We start from the raw sequence: 12,024 nt of genomic DNA on the forward strand, positions 1-12,024 counted from the left end.
CAAACTGTGGAAAGAGCCAAGATGTCCATCGACAGATGACTGGATAAAGAAGATGTGGTATATATATACAATGGAATATTATGCAGCCATCAAAAGGAATGAGATCTTGCCATTTGCAACGACGTGGATGGAACTGGAGGGTATTATGTTGAATGAAATAAGTCAAACAGAGAAAGACATGTATCATATGATCTCACTGATATGAGGAATTCTTAATTGCAGGAAACAAACTGAGGGTTGCTGGAGTGGGGGGTGGGGTGGGAGGGATGGGGTGACTGGGTGATAGACACTGGGGAGGGTATGTGCTCTGGTAAGTGCTGTGAATTGTGCAAGACTGTTGAATCTCAGATCTGTACCTCTGAAACAAATAATGCAATATATGTTAAGGAAAAAAAAAAAAAGAAGAAGAAGAAGGTAGCGGGAGGGGAAGAATGAAGCGGGGGAAATCGGAGGGGTAGACGAACCATGAGAGACGATGGACTCTGAAAAACAAACAGGGTTCTAGAGGGGAGGGTGGCGGGAGGATGGGTTAGCCTGGTGGTGGGTATTGAGGAGGGCACATTCTGCATGGAGCACTGGGTGTTATCCACAAACAATGAATCATGGAACACTTCATCTAAAACTAATGATGTAATGTATGGGGATTAACATAAGAATAAAAAAAATTAAAAAAAAAAAAAAGACTTAGAGATGGTAATTGAAGCCAGGAGAGAAAAAGCACACAGAATTAGATGTAATGGGGCCACTTACAGAGCCCTATGAAACATAAATATATACAGATAAGCAAAGAAAAAAGAGTAGCAAAAGGAGATTGAAAAGAGGAAGGATACAAACACAAACATCAAGAATGCACACCTCTGGATATTATAAAAGCCAAAACAGGTGGCTTGAGAAAACTGATGAAGGAGAATGTGGTAGAAAGTCCAGTGACAAAAGACTGTTGTAAGGATATGAATGAAGATATCCATCAGGAGGGCTACGTTTAGATTGGGAAGAAACAAGCAAGATTGGAGGTGAAGGGAAATAAGAGCTTAGAGAAAAGGTAAGAATGAGGACTACAGATTGTGATGAGTTCAAAAAAGAAGGAATGAGATAGTTGAAAGGATAAAATATTGCAAAAATGAGTGACATACAGAATGATTAATTTAGGGGCGCCTGGGTGGCTCAGTCGTTAAGCGTCAGCCTTTGGCTCAGGTCATGAACCCAGGGTCCTGGGATCGAGCCCCACATCAGGCTCCCTGCTTAGCGGGAATCCTGCTTGTCCCTCTCTCACACCCCCTGCTTGTGTTCCCGCTCTTGCTGTCTCTCTTTCTGTCAAATAAATAAATAAAACCTTTACAAAAAAAGAGAATGTTTAATTTATTATAAAACATTTCACACTCACTAAAAGAAATGAAAGTAGTATAATTAATCCCTGAATGCCTATCATCTAATTTAAGAAATAAATCAAACCCATGTATTCAAAACCACTTTGAAAAGCCCATTTAATTCATTCTTCCCCAAAGGGAAACACTGTTCTCCATTTTATGCTTACCACTGCCTTTTTCTTCTTTAAAGCTTTATGACCAAATGTATTCATACAAAAATATTAAATTTTGTATATTTTTGAACATTTTTGTATTCTGAATTTTTTCCTATTCAGCATTTATATCTATGAATTTCATAAATTTATTAGTTCCAACTTATTAGTTCTATGTTGAGCTCAATCATTCAACTTTTTTCTCTCCTAATATAAACATTTAAGATTAGAAATTTCCCTATAAGTATTATATCAGTTACATCCCACAAGTTTTTACTTAGTATATTTTATTTATTTGCAACTATTTTCTGATTTCTGTTGTGATTTTTTTCCTTTGACTCATGTCTTTCTTTTTAAATTTCCAAGCACATAGGATTTTTTTATTTAGCTTTGTTTTTTTTTCTTTTTTATTATGTTATGTTAATCACTATACATTACATCATTAGTTTTTGATACAGTGTTCCATGATTCATTATTTGCGTATAACACCCAGTGCTCCATGCAGAACGTGCCCTCTTTAATACCCATCACCAGGCCAACACACCCTCCCACCCACCTCCCCTCTAGAATCTTCAGGTTGTTTTCCAGAGTCCATCATCTCTTATGGTTTATCTCCCTCTCTGATTTCCCCCCTTCATTCTTCCCCTCCTGCTATCTTCTTTTTTTTTTTATCATATAATGCACCATTTGCTTCAGAGGCACAGATCTGTGATTCAACAGTCCCGCACAACTCACAGTGCTCACCATAGCACATACCCTCCCCAATGTCTATCACCCAGCCATCTCATCCCTCCCACCCCCCACCACTCCAGCAACCCTCAGTTTGTTTCCTGAGATTAAGAATTCCTCATATCAGTGAGGTCATATGATACATGTCTCTCTAATTGACTTATTTCGCTCAGCATAACACTCTCCAGTTCCATCCACGTCGTTGCAAGTGGCAAGATTTCATTCCTTTAGATGGCTGCATAATATTCCATTGTATATATCTACCACATATTCTTTATCTATTCATCTGTCGATGGGCATCTTGGCTCTTTCCACAGTTTGGCAATTGTGGACATTGCTGCTATAAACATCGGGGTGCACATACCCCTTCGGATCCCTACATTTGTATCTTTGGGGTAAATACCCAGTAGTGCAATTGCTGGATAATATGGTAGCTTTATTTTCAACTTTTTGACGAACCTCCACACAGAGCTCCCAGGTGTCGGAGCAGGGAAGTCAGCTGCAGAGACGAAGCCGAGGAGCGGGCTCTCAGCTCGGGGATGCCACAAATCGTGATCCGCGGCAGTCATATCACCACTCCTCCGGCAGGGACCTAACAAGCGGCAGATCCAGGGAGACTCCCCTTCCTCCCCTGGGAGCAGCAGTGCGGGAACGCACCACAAGAACCTGCTGGGTTTGGAGACTCCAGACGGGGTCGTGTGCCAGAGAAAGAAATGCGCGGTCAAAGGCCAGCTGAGCACGGAGTGCGGCCAGAGACTGGAGAGACGGGAGTGACTGACTGCTTTTCTCTGGGGGCGCACGGAGGAGTAGGGCCCCAAGTTCTCGGCTCCTTCAGGGTGGAGATTTGGAGGCGCCATTTTCACTCTTCTCTTCCAAAGCTGTAGGGAAAGCTTGCAGGGAACAAAAGCTCCCGAGAGCAAACCCAAGCAGATTACTTAGCCTGGACCTGGCAAGGGTGGGGCAATACCACCTCCGCAAAGACATTTGGGAACCACAGCAACAGGCCCCTCCCCCAGAAGATCAGCAAGAACAGCCAGCCAAGACCAAGTTTACCGATCAATGAGAATGGCAGAACTCCAGCGCTAGGGGAATTCTGCACATAGAATTCATGGTTTTTTTACCATGATTCCTTAGTCTTTCAAAGTTAATTGTTTTTAACTATATTTTCTTTTTTTTTTTTGAATTTTTCTTTTTCCTTTTTTCAACCAACATCTTATCAATTCCGTTTTTAAAAAATATATTTTTACTTTTCATTTTTAGAGTCATGTTCTATCCCTTCATAGTAATTACCCTTATTTTTGATTTATATATAAGTTGTTCTCTCTTTAAAATTTTGAGATACAGTTTCTTCAAACAGATCAAAATATACCCTAAATCTCTAGTGTATGGCTTTGTTCTAGTCTCCTGCCTGATCACATTCTCTCCCTTTTCATTTTTTCTTTTTTTTCTTTTTTCTTTTTTTTTAAGATTTTATTTATTTATTTGAGAGAAAGAATGAGACAGAGAGCATGAGAGGGAAGAGGGTCAGAGGGAGAAGCAGACCCCCTGCTGAGCAGGGAGCCCGATGTGGGACTCGATCCCAGGACACCAGGCTCATGACCTGAGCCGAAGGCAGTCGCTTAACCAACAGAGCCACCCAGGCGCCCCTCCCTTTTCTTTTTTTTAAATCCTCTTCTTTATTTTTTCAACCAACTTCTTATCTTATTAATTCCTTTTATAACATCTTTTATAATTTTCATCTTTACATTCATATTCCATCCCTTCATTGTATTAACCCTTATTTCTGTACACATGTAAGTTTTTCTTTCTTTAAAATTTTGGGAGGCATTTTCCTCTATTAGACCAAAATACACACAAAATCTAGTGGGTGGCACTGATCTATGTACCAGCCTGGTCATATTTGATCATATTCTGTTATTTTTGTTTTGTTTTTCTTTTTCTTTCTTTTTCATTTTCTTTTTCTTTTTTTTTCTTTCCCTTTCTTTTCCCCCCATTTCAGGTCTTTTCTGATTTGTTTAGTGTATATTTTCTGGGGAAGTTTTTACCCTGTTAGCATTTTCTTCTCTCATTCATCTATTCTCCTCTAGACCAAAATGACAAGATGGAAAAAATTACGTCAGCAGAAAGAACAAGAGGCAGTACCGACAGCTAGGGACCTAATCACTATGGACATTAGCATGATGGTGGAACCAGAGTTCAGAATGACGATTTTAAAGATACTAGCTGGGCTTGAAAAAAGCATGGAAGATATTAGAGAAACTCTTTCTGGAGAAATAAAAGAACTAAAATCTAACCAAGTAGAAATCAAAAAGGCTATTAATGAGGTGCAATCAAAAATGGGGGCTGTAACTGCTAGGATAAATGAGGCAGAAGAGAGAATTAGTGATATAGAAGACCAAATGATGGAGAATAAAGAAGCTGAGAAAAAGAGAGATAAACAACTTTTGGATCTCGAGGGCAGAATTCGAGAGATAAGAGATACCATAAGACAAAACAACATTAGAATAATTGGGATCCCGAAAGAAGAAGAGAGAGAGGGGGCAGAAGGTATATTGGAGCAAATCATAGCAGAGAACTTCCCTAATTTGGGGAAGGAAACAGGCATCAAAATCCAGGAGGCACAGAGAACCCCTCAAAATCAATAATAAAAGGTCAACACCTCGACATCTAATAGTAAAACTTACGAGTCTCAAAGACAAAGAGAAAATCCTGAAAGCAGCTCGGGAGAAAAGATCTGTAACCTACAATGGTAGAAACATTAGATTGGCAACAGACCTATCCACAGAGACCTGATAGGCCAGAAAGGACTGGCAGGATATATTCAGAGCATTGAATGAGAAAAATATGCAGCGAAGAATACTATATCCATCTAGGCTGTCATCGAAAATAGAGGAGAGATAAAAAGCTTCCAGACAAACAAAAACTAAAGGAATTTGCGAACACAAAACCAGCCCTACAAGAAATATTGAAAGGGGTCCTTTAAGAAAAGAGAGAGCCTAAAAGCAACATAGACCAGAAAGGAACACAGACAATATACAGTAACAGTCACCTTACAGATAATACTGTGGCACTAAATTCATATCTTTCAATAGTTACCCTGAATGTAAATGGGCTCAATGCCCCAATCAAAAGACACAGGCTATCAGATTGGATTAAAAAACAAGACCCATCGATATGCTGTCTGCAAGAGACTCATTTTAGACCCAAAGACAGCACCAGATTGAAAGTGAGAGGGTGGAAAACCATTTACCATGCTAATGGACACCAAAAGAAAGCTGGGGTGGCAATCCTTATATCAGACAAATTAGATTTTAAACCAAAGACTGTAATAAGACATGAGGAAGGACAGTATATCCTACTTAAAGGGTCTATACAACAGGAAGATCTAACAATTGTAAATATCTATGCCCCTAACATGGGTGCAGCCAATTATATAAGCCAATTAATAACAAAAGCAAAGAAACACTTCGACAACGATACAATCATAGTGGGGGACTTTAACACCCCCTCACTGAAATGGACAGATCATCTAAGCAAAAGATCAACAAGGAAATAAAGACTTTAAATGACACACTGGACCAAATGGACTTCACAGACATATTCAGAACATTCCATCCCAAAGCAATGGAATACACATTCTTCTCTAGTGCACATGGAACACTCTCCAGAATAGATCACATCCTCGGTCATAAATCAGGTCTCAACCGGTACCCAAAGATTGGGATTGTTCTTTGCATATTTTCAGACCACAGTGCTTTGAAACTAGAACTCAGTCACAAGAGGAAAGTCAGAAAGAACTCAAATCCATGGAGGCTAAAGAGCATCCTACTAAAGAATGAATGGGTCAACCAGGAAATTAAAGAAGAATTAAAAAAATTCATGGAAACCAATGAAATGAAAACACAACTGTTCCAAATCTTTGGGATGCAGCAAAGGCAGTCCTGAGAGGAAAGTATATAGCAATACAAGCCTTTCTCAAGAAAAAAGAAAGGTCTCAAATACACAACCTAACCCTACACCTAAAGGAGCTGGAGAAAGAACAGCAACTAAAGCCTAAACCCAGCAGGAGAAGAGAAATAATAAAGATCACAGCAGAAATCAATGAAATAGAAACCAAAAGAACAGTAGGACAGATCAACAAAACTAGGAGCTGGTTCTTTGAAAGAATTTACAAGATTGATAAACCCCTGGGCAGACTTACCAAAAAGAAAAGAGAAATGACCCAAATCAACAAAATCATGAGTGAAAGAGGAGAGATCACAACCAACACCAAAGAAATACAAACAATTATAAGAACATATTATGAGCAACTATATGCCAGCAAATTAGGTAATCTGGAAAAAACGGATGCATTCCTGGAGATGTATCAACTACCAAAACTGAACCAGGAAGAAGTAGAAAACCTGAACAGACCTATAACCACTAAGGAAATTGAAGCAGTCATCAAAAATCTCCCAACAAACAAAAGCCCAGGGCCAGATGGCTTCCCAGGGGAATTCTACCAAACATTTCAAGAAGAATTAATACCTATTCTTCTGAAACTGTTCCTAAAAATAGAAATGGAAGGAAAATTTCCAAACTCGTTTTACGAGGCCACCATTACCTTGATCCCAAAACCAGACAAAGACCCCATCAAAAAGGAGAATTGCAGACCAATATCCCTGATGAACATGATGCAAAAATTCTCACCAAAATACTAGCCAATAGGATCCAACAGTACATTAAAAGGATTATTTACCACAACCAAGTAGGATTTTTCCCTGGGCTGAAAGGTTGGTTCAACATCCACAAATCAATCAATGTGATACAATACATGAATAAAAGAAAGAACAAGAACCATATGATCCTCTCAGTAAATGCACAAAAAGCATTCGACAAAGCACAGCATCCTTTCTTAATCAAAACTCTTCAGAGTATAGGGATAGAGAGTACATACCTCAATATCATAAAAGCCATCTATGAAAAACCTACAGCGAGTATCATTCTCAATGGGGAAAAATTGAGAGCTTTCCCCCTAAGGTCAGGAACGTGGCAGGGATGTCCACTATCACCAAAGCTATTCAACATAGTATTGGAAGTCCTAGCCACAGCAATCAGACAACAAAAAGAAACAAAAGCCATCCAAATCAGCAAAGAAGAAGTATAACTCTCACTCTTTGAAGATGATATGATACTTTATGTGGAAAACCCAAAAGACTCCACCCCAATATTGCTAGAACTCATACAGGAATTCAGTAAAGTGGCAGGATATAAAATCAATGCACAGAAATCAGTGGCATTGCTATACACCAACAACAAGACAGAAGAAAGAGAAATTAAGGAGTCGATCCCATTTACAATTGCACCCAAAACCATAAGATACCTAGGAATAAATCTAACCAAAGAGACAAAGGATCTGTACTCAGAAAACTATAAAATACTCATGAAAGAAATTGAGGAAGACACAAAGAAATGGAAAAACGTTCCATGCTCATGGATTGGAAGAACAAATATTGTGAAGATGTCAATGCTACCTAGAGCAATCTACACATTCAATGCAATCCCCATCAAAATACCATCCACTTTTTTCAAAGAAATGGAACAAATAATCCTAAAATTTGTATGAAACCAGAAAAGACCCCAAATAGCCAGAGGAATGTTGAAAAAGAAAAGCAAAGCTGGCAGCATCACAATTCTGGACTTCAAGCTCTATTACAAAGCTGTCATCATCATGACAGTATGGTACTGGCACAAAAACAGACACATAGATCAATGGAACAGAATAGAGAGCCCAGAAATGGACCCTCAACTTTATGGTCAACTCATCTTTGACAAAGTAGGAAAGAATGTCCAGTGGAAAAAAGACAGTCTCTTCAACAATGGTGTTAGGAAAATTGGACAGCCACATGCAGAAGAATGAAACTGGACCATTTCCTTACACCACACACAAAGATAGACTCAAAATGGTTGGAAGACCGCAATGTGAGACAAGAATCTGTCAACATCCTAAAGGAGAACACAGGCAGCAACCTCTTCAACCTCAGCCACAGCAACTTCTTCCTAGAAACATCTGCAAAAGCAAGGGACGCAAGGGCAAAAATGAACTATTGGGACCTCATCAAGATAAAAAGCTTTTGCCCAGCAAAAGAAACAGTCAACAAAACCAAAAGACAACCGACAGAATAGGAGAAGATATTTGCAAATGACATATCAGATAAAGGGCTAGTATCCAAAATCTATGAAGAACTTCTTAAGCTCAACACCCAAAGAACAAATGACCCAATCAAGAAATGGGCAGAAGACATGAACAGACATTTTTCCAAAGAAGACATCCAAATGGCCAAAAAACACGTGAAAAAGTGTTCAAAATCGCTTGGCATCAGGGAAATCCAAATCAAAACCTCAATAAGATATCACCTCACACAAGTCAGAATGGCTAAAATTAACAAGTCAGGAAACAACAGATGTTGGCGGGGATGCGGAGAAAGGGGAACCCTCCTACACTGTTGGTGGGAATGCAAGCTGGTGCAGTCACTCTGGAAAACAGTATGGAGGTTCTTCAAAAAATTGAAAATATAGCTACCATACAATCCAGCAATTGCACTACTGGGTATTTACCCCAAAGATACAAATGTAGGGATCTGAAGGGGTACGTGCACCCCGATGTTTATAGCAGCAATGTCCAAATAGCCAAACTGTGGAAAGAGCTAAGATGCCCATCAACAGATGAATGGTAAAGAAGATGTGGTATATATATACAATGGAGTATTATGGAGCCATCAAAAGTAATGAAATCTTGCCATTTGCAACAATGTGGGTGGAACTGGAGAGTGTTATGCTGAGCGAAATAAGTTAATCAGAGAAAGACATGTATCATATGACCTCACTGATATGAGGAATTCTTAATCTCAAGAAACAAACTGAGGGTTGCTGGAGTGGTGGGGGGTGGGAAGGATGGGGTGGCTGGGTGACAGACACTGGGGCGGGTATGTGCTATGGTGAGCGCTGTGAATTGTGCAAGACTGCTGAATCACAGATCTGTACCTCTGAAGCAAATAATACATTATATGTTTAAAAAAAGAAGAAGAAGAAGAAGAAGATAGCAGGAGGGGAAGAATGAAGGGGGGGAAATCGGAGGGGAGACAAACCATGAGAGACGATGGACTCTGAAAAACAAACTGAGGGTTCTAGAGGGGAGGGGTGTGGGAAGATGGGTTAGCCTGGTGATGGGTATTAAAGAGGGCACGTTCTGCATGTAGCACTGGGTGTTATACGCAAACAATGAATCATGGAACACTACATCAAAAATTAATGATGTAATGTATGGTGATTAACATAACATAAACATTTTTTTAAAAATTAAAGAAAAAGATCATCTGTTTGATTTAGTGCTCTGCTGCATCACTATGATATGTCCAGAAATGGACATGTTTTGATTTATCCTATTTCAGATATACTTTTTGAAACTAAAGAGCCATTATAGTCATCAATTCTGGAAAATTAGATTCCAATCCACAAATATGGTATATCCGTTCATTAATTTAAGTCTCCTTTAATTCCTCTCAATGATGTTTGTAATTTCCTGTGGTCTTTCATATCTTCCATTATACATACTCTGTGTCTTAAGTTTTTGATATTACTGTCATTTTCTAACTGCTTTTTGTTAGTATCTGAAAGTAAAAAATGATTTGTATATATTGACCTGCTTCCTGCAGCACTGTTCAATAATTTAATTCTAATAACTTACATATAGATCCTTTTGAATTTTCTTAAGTACAAAAGTATATCATCTAAAATAATAATAGTGTGATTTCTTCCTTGTCATCTCAGATGAATACAAGAAGCCCATGTGTCATCAGCAAATTGCTAGAATCCCTTCTTCCTCTGCATGAAGGGGTAGGAATAATAATTTCTCTATAGGTTCAGATGGCCTGATCTGTAGCTCATGAGTCATAGATCAGTCCGAATAAGCACTATTTATTTTTCAGATTGCTTATTTTTCTTCACAAATATTTAGTTTAATAGCTCACCGAACTTTCCTCAGAATTTCCAGAATCCCTACAGGATTCAAACTGTGTGATATTTCAAATCAGGTTAGATTTGCCTGGAAATCCATCATCAGAGATTTTTTACATAAAACATTCTCCTCACATGTATCTATAAAGTTCCTACTGGTAATATTTACTATATATTTAATATAGTGTATTTATATTTAATATAAATACACATGGGTCCCTGTAAACCATACAGTATATAGAACTTGGGGTTTTTTTTCTCTGCATGCTCACATACCAATTTAATTATTGAGAAAGCAAAGAAAGGAATGAGATAGAGATAATTTGAAAATAAATATTTATCCTGTTAAATTTGGACCTATATAAGAGTTTATAAACTCCTAATTTAACTCACGTCCTAGTGGGGAAATTTTTAGGCTAAGGAAAAGCAGAGAGGAGGAGTTAAACCCAGATTACAGGGTACATGTCTTTACATGCTCATATTTCCTTTAGGACAAGATACTAGGCATGTATGTGGACTAGGAAAACATCAATACTATCACCTTAGGACTTTTGCGTAAGTTTTCCCCCTGCTGAAGAAAGTTTTTCCCCAATTCTTCATCTGAATAATTCCACTTATCTCTCAAGTCTCAGTTAAATGTCCCTTCCTTAGGCCCCTTTTAACCCATGTGTTTCAATTGAAATTTACCTTCCCTATGCTGTCCTTTCATCTTTTAGGTACTTTATCAAAAATTTTAATTCCATATTTGTGTGTTTACTAGTAGTTCTCAAGATGCAATGTGCTTAAGAACCACTTGGAGAACTAATTAAAAATGTAGATTCTTACATCTAACTTCAGAAATTTTCACTCAGTAAATCTTAGTTGGGACCCAGAAAACTAGATTTTTAATAAGCTTCTGCAAGTAAACCTGATGTAGGTGGATCTAGGAGCACACTTATGGAAGTTCTCCATGAGGGCAGCAACCATGTTTCTTTATTTCTACATCTCTAGGATCTAGCAGAGTGATCAATAAATATAAGTGGTATTACAAATAGGACAAAAAATGTCCAACACGCTTTGGCAAATAAGCCAGTGGACTAATACTGCTATGGTCAAGACTACCTACAGATCCAAGAAAACCTTCAATATCTAAATAATGGGAAGAAGTTAGAAAAGAAGAAATGGAAGAGTTCAGAGGGGGGTAAAAAAAAGAAGCCAAGTGTTGGAGTTTTGGCCAGAAGTCAAAGTTGATGAGCTGTCAGCAGCCAGTCTTTATTGTGATGAGTCAAAGACTGTATACAAGACTCCCACAGGGTATCCAGTTCAAAATTTCAGCTGGATAAGGGCACTATCTTCCTTTCATCGCAGTGCTGCTTTCAACACATCAGGAAACACCATATCACTCCTTGACAGAGGCTGGCAATTTGAACTAGGGAGATAATCTGATGCCTTTAAAGCTGGCTGATATTTTCATTTGTGATTCTACATGGCAGCACCCTCCCCTTTTTCTACTTTGTCCCCCATTGTGCGGTTTGGCAGCTAGCTCTTATTTCAAGGCAGAGCTGGTGGTGGGGTGTTACAAGGGAACTGTAATGCCAGCAATTCTGGTATCTGATAAAAGACACTCTAAGGGACAATGATGCATAGGAAAATGGCTCTTAGGGAACTAAAAAAAACCTGAAATGAATCAGAGGGACTTGAGAGTTAAGGCCTGAGGTTAACTTCTGGAACTACAGATAAGCAAGAGTAGACCTTGTTTGCTGTTTTAGAGTGTAGAAAGATTATTTAGGGTCTGCCTTTTC

The sequence above is a fragment of the Neomonachus schauinslandi genome, chromosome 4 (assembly GCF_002201575.2).
Source record: "Neomonachus schauinslandi chromosome 4, ASM220157v2, whole genome shotgun sequence".
In the NCBI taxonomy this organism is placed as follows: domain Eukaryota; kingdom Metazoa; phylum Chordata; class Mammalia; order Carnivora; family Phocidae; genus Neomonachus; species Neomonachus schauinslandi.